Source organism: Saccopteryx leptura, chromosome 2 (assembly GCF_036850995.1).
Source record: "Saccopteryx leptura isolate mSacLep1 chromosome 2, mSacLep1_pri_phased_curated, whole genome shotgun sequence".
Classification (NCBI taxonomy): Eukaryota; Metazoa; Chordata; class Mammalia; order Chiroptera; family Emballonuridae; genus Saccopteryx; species Saccopteryx leptura.
The window spans coordinates 132,943,314-132,957,078 of record NC_089504.1 but is presented as its reverse complement, the minus strand read 5'-3'; the positions used below and the strand labels follow the sequence as shown (position 1 = coordinate 132,957,078).

At 46.2% G+C, this 13,765-nt stretch overlaps 1 non-coding gene across 1 annotated transcript; it reads left to right on the top strand.

The window, feature by feature from the left end:
- The first annotated feature begins 10,576 nt into the window (after positions 1-10,576).
- Positions 10,577-10,684, top strand: LOC136396457 (U6 spliceosomal RNA). The gene has a single exon (XR_010749744.1). It is a non-coding gene; the product is annotated as a U6 spliceosomal RNA (small nuclear RNA).
- Positions 10,685-13,765: the final 3,081 nt, after the last annotated feature.

Sequence of the window (13,765 nt, the reverse complement as noted above, 5' to 3'; positions counted from 1 at the left end):
GGCAAGCCCAGTGCCTCTGCACAGATAGAATTTGTCCTCTTTTTGCCCTTTTTTAGCAGCTTGACAGTCTCTCTGAGCTGCCCATAAGTATGGTTTGGGAGAGTTCCAGGAACAGCTGTAAGATCATAGACTGCCTCAACCTGGAGTCCTTTCCCTCAGCCTGACCTTTTCCTTCCGTCCTGTTCCCCAGTTCCCCACCATCAGTCTCCTCTGGACTCAGTTCTCAAGGCACCAGTGGGGTTTCTATACATCCTGTTAACCCTTAACTGGGTTCCCTCCAAAGGCAGCCTCACAGGCTTTAGCTTCCGTTCCCCCATGTTCTCTACCAGCCTTCCCCTACACACATCCTCCATGAGCAATTCCAAAAAAAACATTCCATGTAAGTAAAAACTGTTTCTACTATGCAAACAGCTTTTTCTTGATTCTAACAAAGTTGCCATTCCTGAGCTGCGCTGAGATGGAAATTCTGGGAGCTGGTGCTAGCACTGGTTCTTCCCTGGGTGGCTGCTTTTCACAGTGGGGCAGCTGAGAGACTGAGCTGTGAGACAGAGCAGCCTCCATCATGGCTGATTCTCAAGATGTGTCCCTGAAGATATTTTTTGGGTCACATGTTTCTGAGTTGTGATAGAAAAAGTGGTTCGAATTTGTGTTAGGTCAGAAGGCAGTGTGACAACATAAAAAGAGGACGGAGCAAAGGTCAGTGGGTCCAGGTGTTGGACCCAGCTCTGCCCTTCACAAGCTCTGTGTATTTGAGTAAGTCACTTCCTTCTCAAGTCCACTTCCACAAATGTAATGCAAGGTATTTGGACTAGAGAAGGAGCTTTTATTCTTTCTTTTTTGTTTTTTTGGGTTTTTTTGGTATTTCTCCGAAGTTGGAAACGGGGAGGCAGTCAGACAGACTCCCGCATGTGCCCAACCAGGATCCACCCGGCATGCCCACCAGGGGGTGATGCTCTGCCCATCTTGGGCGTTGCTCTGTTGCGACCAGAGCCATTCTAACACCTGAGGCAGAGGCCATGGAGCCATTCTCAGCGCCCAGGCCAACTTTGCTCCAATGGAGCCTCGGCTGCGGGAGGGGAAGAGAGAGACAGAGAGGAAGGAGAGGGGGAGGGGTGGAGAAGCAGATGGGCGCTTCTCCTATGTGCTCTGGCTGGGAATCGAACTTGGGACTCCTGTACGCCAGGCCAACGCTCTACCACTGAGCCAACCAGCCAGGGCCTATTCTTTCTTTTTTGAGCAGTTAGATTCTCTCCCCCAAGTCTGTATAAACTTCTTTCAAGTGTCTTTATTTTAAAATCAATAGCCAGCCTGACCAGGCGGTGGCGCAGTGGATAGAGCATCAGACTGGGATGCCGAGGACCCAGGTTCGAGACCCCGAGGTCTCCAGCTTGTGCGCGGGCTCATCTGGTTTGAGCAAGGCTCACCAGCTTGGACCCAAGGTCGCTGGCTCGAGCAAGGGGTTACTCAGTCTGCTGAAGGCCCATGGTCAAGGCACATACGAGAAAGCAATCAATGAACAACTAAGGTGTCGCAACAAAAACCTAATGATTGATGCTTCTCATCTCTCTCTGTTCCTCTCTGTCTGTCCCTATCTATCCCTCTCATTGACTCTCTCTCTGTAAAAAAAATAAAATCAATAGCCAGAGTAATAAATTTACAAGATGGCTCTTTTCTATCAAGACCAGAATAGTTTAGCCTTGGCCAGACATCTCAGTTGGTTGGAGCGTCATCCCAATGCTCAGAGGTTGCCAGTTTGATCTCCAGTTAGGGCATGTACCGGAACAGATTGATATTTTTGTCTCTCTCTCTCTCTAAGGAAAAAAAAAAACACCAGAATAGTCTAACACAAGGTTATACTTGAAACATTTGTTTCTTTTTTTTTTTTTTAATTCATTTTAGAGAGGAGAGAGAAAGGGAGAGAGAGAGACAGAGAGGGGGAGAGATAGGAGAGAGAGACAGAGAGAGAAGGTGGGGAGGAGCTGGAAGCATCAACTCCCATATGTGCCTTGACCAGGCAAGCCCAGGGTTTCGAACCGGCAACCTCAGCATTTCCAGGTCGACACTTTATCCACTGCGCCACCACAGGTCCTTGAAACATAATTTTAAGGTAAAGAAAGCCAGTCATAAAATATCACATATTGTATAATTCCATCTGTATGAAATGTCTAGAGTAGGTAAATGCAAAGAAAAAGAAAGTAGATTAGGGGCTCTTTATGATTGAAGGGGTTGAGGGGAATGGAGAGTGACTGCTAATGGGTATGGTATTTCTTTTTGGAAAATCTAAATTTGATTGTGGTGATGGTTGTAAAATTCTGTGAATATACTAAAAACCACTGAATTGTACAGTTTAAGTTGATGAATTGTATGTTATGTGAATTATATCTTCATAAAGCTGTTACTTTGAAAAGTAAGGTTATAATTCCAAATCTTTATGTAGTCCCCTTTAATTTTTTTTTCTTTTTTTAGCAAAAAGGCGACAGACAGGAAGGGAGAGAGATGAGAAGCACCAACTCATCATTGAGGCACTTTTAGTTGTTCAATGATTGCTTTCTCGTATGTGCCTTGACCGTGGGGCTTCAGCTGAGCCAGTGACACCCTTGCTCAAGCTAGAGATTTTGGGCTCAAGCCAGCAACCTCGGGGTTTTTAACCTGGGTCCTCAGTATCTATCCACTGTGCCATCGCCTGGTCAGGCTTAACTTGTTTTTTTAACAAGGTTGTTTGTTTGTTGCAACGAAAAACTGATTAATGCTTCTCATCTCTCTCTGTTCCTGTCTGTCTGTCCCTATCTATCCCTCTCTCTGACTCTCTCTCTGTCTCTGTAAAAAAAAAAAAAAAAAAAAAAAAAAAAAAAAAAAAAAAAGGTTGGTTGTTTGTTTTGGTGTGGAAATGTGCAAGCATTTTAACAGGTAGAAAAAATAATACAATGAACTCCCACGTATCCATTACTCAGCTTCAACATTTATCAACATAATCTTACTTCATTTATATTCCAACCCACTTCTCCCCACTACACCTCCTATACTGAATGATTTTAAAACAAATTTTAAGCATCATATCATTTAATTCATAAATATTTCAGTACTCATTTCTAAAAGAAAAAGACTCTTTGTTAACATAGTCACAATACCATTATCATAACTAGGAATAAAAAATTCACCTGACCTGCGGTGGTGCAGTGAATAAAGTGTCAACCTGGAACACTGAGGTTGTCAGTTCAAAACCCTGGGCTTGCCTGGTCAAGGCACATATTGGAGTTGATGCTTCCTGCTCCTCCCCCTCTTCTCTCTCTCTTTTTCTCTCTCTCTCTCCCTTCTCTAAAATGAATTAAAAAAATAAAAATAAATAACTCAATATTGTCAAATATCTAGTCCGTGTTAAAATTTCCTTAATTGTGTCATACATTGGTTTATTCAAATCAGAATCTAAACAAGGTCCACACATTGAATTTGGTTACTATGGCTCTTTAGTGTCTTTTATTTCTTAGGTTCCACCAACCCCTTCCCTTTTTTCTTTCAATTTATTTGTTGTTGTTATTGTTATTTTACAGAGACAGAGAGAGAGTCAGAGAGAGGGATAGATAGGGACAGACAGACAGGAACAGAGATGAGAAGCATCAATCATCAGTTTTTTGTTGCCACACTTTAGTTGTTCATTCATTGTTTTCTCATATGTGCCTTGACCATGGGCCTTCAGCAGACCGAGTAACCCCTTGCTCGAGCCAGCAACCTTGGGTCCAAGCTGGCGAGCTTTGCTCAAACCAGATGAGCCCACTCTCAAGTTGGCGACCTTGGGGTCTCGAATCTGGGCCCTCCGCGTCCCAGTCCAACGTTCTATCCACTGCGCCACCGCCTGGTCAGGTTCAATTTATTTGTTGAAGAAACCAGGTTGTTTATTCTGTGGTATATTTCAATATTCTGGATTTTGCTGATTGCATTTCCATGGTGTTGTTTACATGTAGTAAACTCCTATACAAATTAAATCTTATACATAATCTCAAAACACACATAAAAAGATGCAAAACAAATTGCTCTGGTTCAATCAGAATGAGGGACTTGAGGGTGGGGGGCTCACTCAACTACCTCTCCTGGAACAAACTCCAGTGATCACAGTTTAAAAACCACTAGTCTAAATAGCATGAGGGAGAGAGACAGAGAGAGAACCGCATGTTCAAAGCTTGGGGCTGCCCTATCTTTTTTTGACTCTGATTACTCTGATAAATTCCTAATCTGGGACAGTGACATAACAAACAAAGGTGTTCAGGGTGATAGCAAATTCAAATTCACTCTGACTCCAACCAGAGGGTACACAAACCCAGTACTTTCTGTGCCCTAGCGATCCTTACAAAGAGCTTCCAGGCACCCTGCCATCTGCGTCCCCAGGAGTCTCACAGACCCAGGCCCATTCTCCCTGTTCCTTAATATGACTCAGGTGCTCACTCTTTGGTCCTAAGCCATACACTTCTCATGATCTCAGGGATCTGTGTCCCCTGGCACTTGGGAACACCAGAACTTTTAATGGGGCATTTTAGCTGGAGCAGCTACTAGAGTATTAACCAAGTTTTTAAGACTCAGTCTCTGTCTTCAGGGAAATTACAGCTATAAAAGGAGATCAAGCAAGAAAGTTGTGGGTGCCTGACCAGGCGGTGGCACAGTGGATAGAGCATTGGACTGGGATGCGGAAGGACCCAGGTTCGAGACCCCCGAGGTCGCCAGCTTGAGCGCGGGCTCATCTGGTTTGAGCAAAGCTCGCCAGCTTGGACCCAAGGTTGCTGGCTTGAGCAAGGGGTTACTTGGTCTGCTGAAGGCCCATGGGCAAGGCACATATGAGAAAGCAATCAATGAACAACTAAGGTGTCACAACAAAAAACTGATGATTGATGCTTCTCATCTCTCTCCGTTCCTGTCTGTCTGTCCCTGTGTATCCCTCTCTCTGTCTCTGTAAAAAAATTTAAAAAAAAAGAAAAAGAAAGAAAGTTGTGGGTAATTAAAACCAAGTGCTGAGGAGGGAGGGGTCAGATCTGGTTAGGTGATTGTGGGAAGCTTATAGAAGGTGATTTCACCTAAGCCTCAATTCTGACACAAGATTAGTTGGGGGAAAGTATGGATACAAGAAAATGCTAAGCACAGCCAAGGACTGAGGAATCAATCCAATCAACTGAAACAAATGTGGGGGAGGGGGGGGTAATTTGCCTGAGAACATAATTAGGAAAAAGAATTTAATGCTAAAATAGTATAAAGTGCACCTAAATTCCAAAATATAAGCATTAATAGTTTGTTTAAGAAAAAATCACAGGCCCAAAATAGTGTTACTCATATCAAACCTAGATTTAATACCTGATCTAATTGTAGTTCAACTTCTCCCAGAAGTGGTGTTTTAATCAACCAGTCTGGACTTTTCTGGTCAACACCACTGAAGCAGTCATGTGGAACTTATCCATCCACTCCCCCATAGAAAAAAAAAAGAAACAATCTGCATGATACAAACCCTCCCCATTCTCTCCAGCTGCCCCCCAAGAAAAAGTTGTTCCATCCCCAAAATAATCCTTTATTTATTTATTTTGTTAATAGCTGCCTGCCCCAACCTTTTTTTTTTTTTTTTTTTTTTTTTTTTTTATTTTTCTGAAGCTAGAAACGGGGAGAGAGAGTCAGACAGACTCCCGCATGCGCCCGACCAGGATCCACCTGGCACGCCCACCAGGGGGCGATGCTCTGCCCCTCCGGGGCGTCGCTCTGCTGCGACCAGAGCCACTAGCGCCTGAGGCAGAGGCCACAGAGCCATCCCCAGCGCCCGGGCCATCTTTGCTCCAATGGAGCCTCAGCTGCGGGAGAGGAAGAGAGAGACAGAGAGGAAGGAGAGGGGGAGGGGTGGAGAAGCAGATGGGCGCTTCTCCTTTGTGCCCTGGCTGGGAATTGAACCCGGGACTTCTGCACGCCAGGCCGACGCTCTACCGCTGAGCCAATCGGCCAGGGCCACCCAACCTTTCTTACTATAAAAATCTTGTTTTGTACAGCCTCTCCTCCTAGCACCTCCTAGTTGCTAGATGGAAGGCTGCCTGATTCATGAATTGCTTAATAAAGCCAATTAGATCTCCAAAATTATTCAGTCGAGTTTTGCTTCTTTTAAAAATTTTATTTATTTATTTTAGAGAGAAGAGACAGAGACAGAGAGAGAGAAAGGGGGAAGAGCAGAAAGCATCAACTCCCATATGTGCCTTGACCAGGCAAGCCCAGGGTTTCGAACTGGCAACCTCAGCATTCCAGGTCGGCGTTTTTACTCATTGCACCACCACAGATCAGGCGAGCTTTGCTTTTTAACAAGTTTTTTCATTGATTTGAGAGAGAAAGAGAAAGGGGTTGGGGAAGGAGAGAGAGAGAAGCATCAACTCATTCCACTTAGATGTTCCATTTAGTTGTGTGCTCATTGGTTGCTTTTTGTATGTGCCCTGACCAAGGATCAACCTGTGACCTCGGTGCACCAGGTGGACACTCCATCCACTGAGCCACCTGGCCAGGGCCTAACAAGTGTTAAAAATACATACAACCCTGGCCTGTGGTGGCGCAGTGGATAAAGCATTGACCTGGAATGCTGAGGTCGCCAGTTCAAAACCCTGGATTTGCCCGGTCAAGGTACATATGACAAGCAATCAATGAACAACTAAAGTGAAGCAACTTAATGTTGATACTTCTTGCTCCACCACCCCCATAAAATCAATAAATAAAATTCTTAAATAAATATAAATAAAAATATATACCGGTATATCTGTATGTTGTTTATGATTGTCAATGCTCTCTAGCCAAAGACCACCAGCAGATACTTGTAGTTGAATAAACTCGGGTTTATGGACTCATGTCAACAAGAGCACATGCTATGGCAGAACTTTGGGGTGTCCAGTGGGGTGTTAGGAAGAACTTAGGATTTGGATTTAAACTTACTGACTTGGGGAGAGGTCAAGAAAGAGAGGTTTTGCTCTGGGTTAGATGCTATCAAGAAGCTGGGGAATTGTGCAACTAACTGGGTACCGTAATACATGTTATCTAGAAGGTGGAAGGAATGAAGCAGAATGAAAGCAGTGATAGGTAAAGAAGCAGTAGTCATTCATCTTAGCTAGAAGGGGACGTTTGGTCATTTTTGTGGCTTGGAAAATTTCTTATTTTTGTCAGAGTTTTGTCTGAGGATATGACTAGAGAGAGATCTTGCCCTTGATCTATCATTATCATGGTCATAGAGTGGCCTTGCTTGATGATGGTATTCTGTGAAATTGTTTATATTCCACAGGAGAGGACTGAAGCCTACCTATGAATGCCAGGCCCACTCCTTGGGCTTCTCTCTTTCTCGTGCTTTTCTTCTGCTCTTCATCCTAGGAGCTGGGTGTTGTTACATGAGAAATCGGAAGGAGAAATTGAAGAGAGGAATTTTCCAGGAAAACTTCCTGGAGAAAGAAGCATTGAACTATGATGCAAAACAAGAATAGGCTGCTGAGCCTGACCAGGCGGTGGCACAGTGGATAGAGCGTCGGACTGGGATGCTGAGGACCCAGGCTTGAGACCCCAAGGTCGCCAGCTTGAGCGTGGGCTCATTTGGTTTGAGCAAAAGCTCACGAGCTTGGGCTCAAGGTCGCTGGCTCAAACAAAGGGTTACTCGGTTTGCTGAAGGCCCACAGTCAAGGCACATATGAGAAAACAATCAATGAACAACTAAGGTGTCGCAATGAGCAATGAAAAACTAATGATTGATGCTTCTCATCTCTCCATTCCTGTCTGTCTGTCCCTATCTATCCCTCTCTCTGACTTTCTCTCTGTCTCTGTATAAAAAAAAAGAATAGGCTGCTGAGCCTGACCAGGCAGTGGCACAGTGGATAGAATGTTGGACTAGAAGGCAGAGGACCCAGGTTTGAAACCCAAGGTCAATGCCTTGAGTGCAGGCTCATAAGGCTTGAGTGTGGGATCATAGACATGACCCCATGGTCGCTGGCTTGAGCCCAAATGTTACTAGCTTGAAGGCAGAGGTGGATTTAACCACGGGCACACCGGGTGTGCGCGCCCTGGGTCCTGACTTCTGAAGGGCCCCACAAAACCCCAGCTTTAAACTTTGTTCTAATGACACCAAGTTTGGTTTCATATGTGCAATTTTAACATTAATAGTACACAGGCCCTGGCTGGTTGGCTCAGTGGTAGAGCATTGGCCTGGCGTGCGGAAGTCCCGGGTTCAATTCTGGCCAGGGCACACAGGAGAGGCGCCCATCTGCTTCTCCACCCCTCCCCCTCTCCTTCCTCTCTGTCTCTCTCTTCCCCTCCCGCAGCCAAGGCTCCATTGAAGCAAAAGATGGCCCGGGCGCTGGGGATGGCTCCTTGGCCTCTGCCCCAGGTGCTAGAGTGGCTCTGGTCGGACAGAGCGACGCCCCAGATGGGCAGAGCATCGCCCCTTGGTGGGTGTGCCGGGTGGATCCCGTCGGGCGTATGTGGGAGTCTGACTGCCTCCCCATTTCCAGCTTCAGAAAAATACAAAAAAAAAGAAAGTGTAACATTAATAGTATACAATATTTTTATTTATTTATGTATGTATGTATGTATGTATGTATTTATTTATTTATTTATAGTTTTCTGAAGTTGGAAACGGGGAGTCAGACAGACTCCCGCATACGCCCGACCAGGATCCACCCGGCACGCCCACCAGGGGGCGATGCTCTGCCCATCTGAGGCGTCGCTCTGTTGCGACCAGAGCCACTCTAGCGCCTGAGGCAGAGGCCGTGGAGCCATCCCCAGTGCCCGGGCCATCTTTGCTCCAATGGAGCCTTGGCTGCAGGAGGGAAAGAGAGAGACAGAGAGGAAGGGGAGGGGGAGGGGTGGAGAAGCAGATGGGCGCTTCTCCTGTGTGCCCTGGCCAGGAATCGAACCCGGGACTCCTGCACACCAGGCCGACGCTCTATCACTGAGCCAACCGGCAGGGCCAATATTTTTTATTTATTTAAAAATATGGTTAACATGTATTTTTATTTTCCCTCTTTTTTGTGTGTGGCAGAGACAGAGTCAGAGAGAGGAACAGATAGGGATAGACAGATAGGAAGAGAGAGAGATGAGAAACATCAATTCTTCATTGCGGTTCCTTCGTTGTCCATTGACTGCTTTCTCATATGTGTCTTGACTGGTGGGCTACAGCAGACCGAGTGACCCCTTGCTGGAGTCAGCAACCTTGGTGAGCCCTGCTCAAACCCAATGAGCCCGTGCTCAAGCTGGCGACCTCAGGGTCTTGAACCTGGGTCCTACGCGTCCCAGTCCAACGCTCTATTCACTGAGCCACTGCCTGGTCAGGCTGTGTCTCTCTTTTCTTAAGGGGCCCAATATTTTCTTCTGTGCCTAGGGCCTCAATTGACCTTAATCTGCCTCTGCTTGAAGCCCAAGGTTACTGGCTTGAGCAAGGGGTCACTGGCTCAGCTGGAGCTCCCTGGCGAAGGCACATATGAGAAAGCAATCAATGAACAACTAAGGTGCCGCAACTATGAGTGGATGCTTCTCATCTCTCTCCCTTCCTGTCTGTTCCTATCTGTCCCTCTCTCTGTCTGTTTCTCTTGAAAAAAAATTTAAAAAAGAATAGCCTGCTGAGAAGTGGTGGGCCAGGGTACAGGGAATGTTCTAGAGCCCTGGTTGGCAAACTGCGGCTTGTGAGCCACATATGGCTCTTTGGCCCCTTGAGTGTGGCTCTTCCACAAAATACCACATGCAGGCACTACCTCGATAAGGAATGTACCTACCTATATAGTTTAAGTTTAAAAAATTTGGCTCTCAAAAGAAATTTCAATCGTTGTACTGTTGATATTTGGCTCTGTTGACTAATGAGTTTGCCGATGACTATTCTAGGGGAATGGGATGGCATGCTAGCAGAGATGGAGGCCTGGGAAGAGGACCGGTGAATGCCTGTGTATGTGTGTGAATAAAGGTGTTTATAGGAGGAAAAAAGACATCCTCCCATAAAAAAGCTACCTGAGCTAGACTAAGAATTAGGAAGAAAATATGAGGATGGGCAGGAGGGGAAACAGAGGAAGGCAGTAGTAAATGTAGTGGTTCTGAAGAAGCCTGTGTTGTCTGGTTCGGGCTGAGTTAAGGGGTGTCAGTGGAGGAAACAGGAGTAGAACATAGCCAATGGGAGGTTAGCAGCAGCCATATGTGGAGCAGGCACTTGGAGTATGGGAGACTGGCGAGACCACAGCATGTGTGCCTTTCTGCCTTCTCTTGCTACCACCCAATGTGTGGTCAAGTCCAAGTTGGCCACTTGCTGGGTGAGTGGTAGGGAGTCCTCATGCTACAGAGAATTCTAAGGGAGAAAAGGATATCAGGAATATGGAAATCAGCTGAGAAATGATGTGGACCCTGAGACAGACCTGCTTCCTCTCCAGTTATCCAAGTCCAGACACTTCCTCATCCTCCATGTAGTAACTTCCACACCCTCCTCTACACTCTCTGTCCTCCTGCTCACCCTTCATTACAGCCTCACTGGGGATTTCAGTGTTTCCATAGTCCTGGGCCCCTCCAGGAGGTTCTTTGGATCTGACAAATATCAAGATATAAAGATAACTTTCCAGTGCTCGCTTCGGCAGCACATATACTAAAATTGGAACGATACAGAGAAGATTAGCATGGCCCCTGCGCAAGGATGACACGCAAAAAAAAAAAAAAAAAAAAAAAAGATAACTTTCCTGCTGCCTGTCCCCAAATTTCTTGCTAGCAAAAGTGAGGCAAAATGTTATGGTAGCAAAATGATTATAAGGAGATTTAGTTTCTCCATTCCTTTTTTTTTTTTTTTTTTAAGATTTGTGTGTGTGTGTGTGTGTGTGTGTGTGTGGCAGAGACAGAGAAAGTCAGAGAGAGGGACAGATAGGGACAGACAGACAGGAAGAGAGAGAAATGAAAAGCATCAATTCTTCATTGTGGCACCTTAGTTGTTTATTGATTGCTTTCTCATATGTTCCTTGATTGGGGGGGGGGGTTAGCTGAGCTAGTGACCCCTTGCTCAAGCCAGCAACCTTGGGCTTCAAGCCAGTGACATTTAGGCTCAAACCAGTGACCATGGGGTCATGTCTATGATCCCATACTCAAGCCAGCAACCTCACACTCTAGCTGGTGAGCCCATGCTCAAGCCGGATGAGCCCACACTCAAGCTGGCAACCTCAGGTTTTGAACCTGGGTCCTCTGCATCCCAGGCTGATGCTCTATCCACTGTGCTACCATCTAGTCAGGCTCTTTTTAAGTTTTTATTTATTCATTTTAGAGAAAGACGGAAACATCGATTTGTTGTTCCATTTATTTATGCATTCATTGGTTGATTTTTGTATGGGCCCTGACCAGGGATCCAACCCACAACAGTTAGGGACAACGCTGTAACCAACTGAGCTACCAGGCCAGGGCTACTTTTTTGTCAATTGTCCTCCTCCAATCTGATAAGGTGAACTCGGTGGGGCAGGCACTTGTCAGTGTTGTGTACTACCTTATTTCCAGTACCTAGAACAGGGCCTGGAGCACAGCAGATACTCAGTGTTGGTGGACTGAATGAATGACCCTAATCAAGCTCCTCCCTCTCTTTGGGCCACAGCATTGTCATCTACAAAGTGCGAGGTCAGACTTGCTGTCTGAGAGCCCTTCCAGCTCTACCTACGGTCCGGTTTTCCAGGACACTCCAGACAACCAGAGTCTAGCGTAAGAGGACCAGAGGGTCAAACAGTCACCTGTTTACTGCAGTGCTGTGTACAGACCAAGGGCAAGTACTGATGAAGGGCCTTACTTCCAGTCTGATGAAGGCCAAAGGTATAAACCCAGGCACAGAATAAATAATGGAAAGGCAGAACTGGAGCTAAACAGACATAATGCGAATAATCTTGGTGGTGTGCTTCCTGTGTGCTGTGCTCTACCTGCATTGTCTCCCTCACTCCTCATTGCTCTTGAGAGTGGAGGAACAAATTCAGAACACATTGGCATTTCAGCTCAAGAGTCAGCTGGACCAAATTCAAAACCCAACACTTCCAGAAGCAGCACAGGTGGAGAGTACAGGATCGAGCTACACAGCCGATCTGATCTTGGCCCTATAAGTTATTAAGTACATAACCTTGGGAACATTATTCAGCCTCTCACTGAGCTTTCTTGTGTCTCAAATAGGGAGGGCACTAATTGCATTACTTCGTGTTCCTTCTGGCACTTCCTGGGGATTGGGAATCTTTTGATTGATTGATTGATTGATTGATTGATTGTAGAGAAAGAGGAAGGGAGAGAATGAGACAGACTCCTGCATGTGCCCTGACCAGGGATTGAACCGGCAACCTCCATACTTTGGGACGATGCTCCAACCAACTGAGATATCTGGCCAGGACAGAGATTGGGAATCTTAAGCAAATAGGAGTCTCCACTGGGGCTGCCAACCCAGCTGACCCCATGGGGCGTCTGACCATATGGGACTCCTGGGCTTCAGGTATAGAACACCCCTTGAAAGCTTTGAGCCTGCACTCAGCAGGCTGAGATATGGGCCAGGCCCAGAACTAACTAATCTGTGACCTTACATAAGCCACAACCTCTGTGAGCACTAGTGTCCTCAGCAAGGATTTTGAAATTCCTGAGCCAGGGCTTCATCCACAACTGGGTGATGGCCAGCCTGTCTCTCCAACCCCAGCATTTCCTCTTCCCTGAGGGGGGAAAAACAGACTGCCACAGACAGCCCTGAACTCTATTATTTAGTCTTTTCTTTCTCCTTCTAGTTTTCTCCAGATTATTTTTTTAATTTTTATTTTATTTATTCATTTTAGAAAGGAGAGGGAGAGAGAGAGAGGAGAGAGACAGAGAGAGACAGAGAGAGAGAAGGGGGGAGGAGCAGGAAGCATCAACTCCTTATGCGCCTTGACCAGGCAAGCCCAGGGTTTCGAACCGGCAACTTCAGCATTTCCAGATCCACGCTTTATCCACTGCGCCACCACAGGCCAGTTTTCTCCAGATTAAATAACCAAATTCCTTTTGCCCTCACAAATCTAATTCTCACCTCTTCCAACATTTCTTCTTTGCTGCCTCTCTTTATCACCTGTGTCTTCTTGACACTGAGGGCACCAAGTCCAGCTCATGACGCTGGCTGGGGTGTGAACAGAGTTATGCTAAAGAGGGCTGAGAAATCACCCTGCGCTTTAGGACCCGCAGGTCCAGAGAGTATCTGCTCCATTCCTGAGGCCTCCCCAGCTGCAGGGCACTGCCCAGTGCTCTCCTTGCACTACCTCACCCTACACCTCTTACAACTGTTAGCTAATACTCTTTCATTGATGATGAAGCCTAAATGTAATTGGTGGGGTGCATCTGGCTCCCCAGCTCCCCCTTGGTGCTGTATCACAGTGCCTTAAGAACTGCAAATAGAGTTGCCGCTTTGAAAAGGAGGGAAAAAATGCCATGGGGGAGGGGAGTTTCCAGAAGGGAAACAAGATAAAAATATAAAAAGGAAAAAAGACCCAGGGACACAAACAGTTCAAAATTGTGTTACAGCCTGACCTGTGGTGGCGCAGTGGATAAAGCGTCGACCTGGAACGCTGAGGTCGCCGTTTCAAAACCCTGGGCTTGCCTGGTCAAGGCACATATGGGAGTTGATGCTTCCTGCTCCTCCCTCCCCCTTTCTCTCTCCTCTCTAAAAATTAAAAAAAAAAATTGTGTTACAATCTTCATTTATCAGTGCTGAGGGGGCGGGAGAGACAGAAGGTTGAGAGATGGGTGGGGTAAGTCTGGGAATTTCAACAGAAGTAAGGATGTG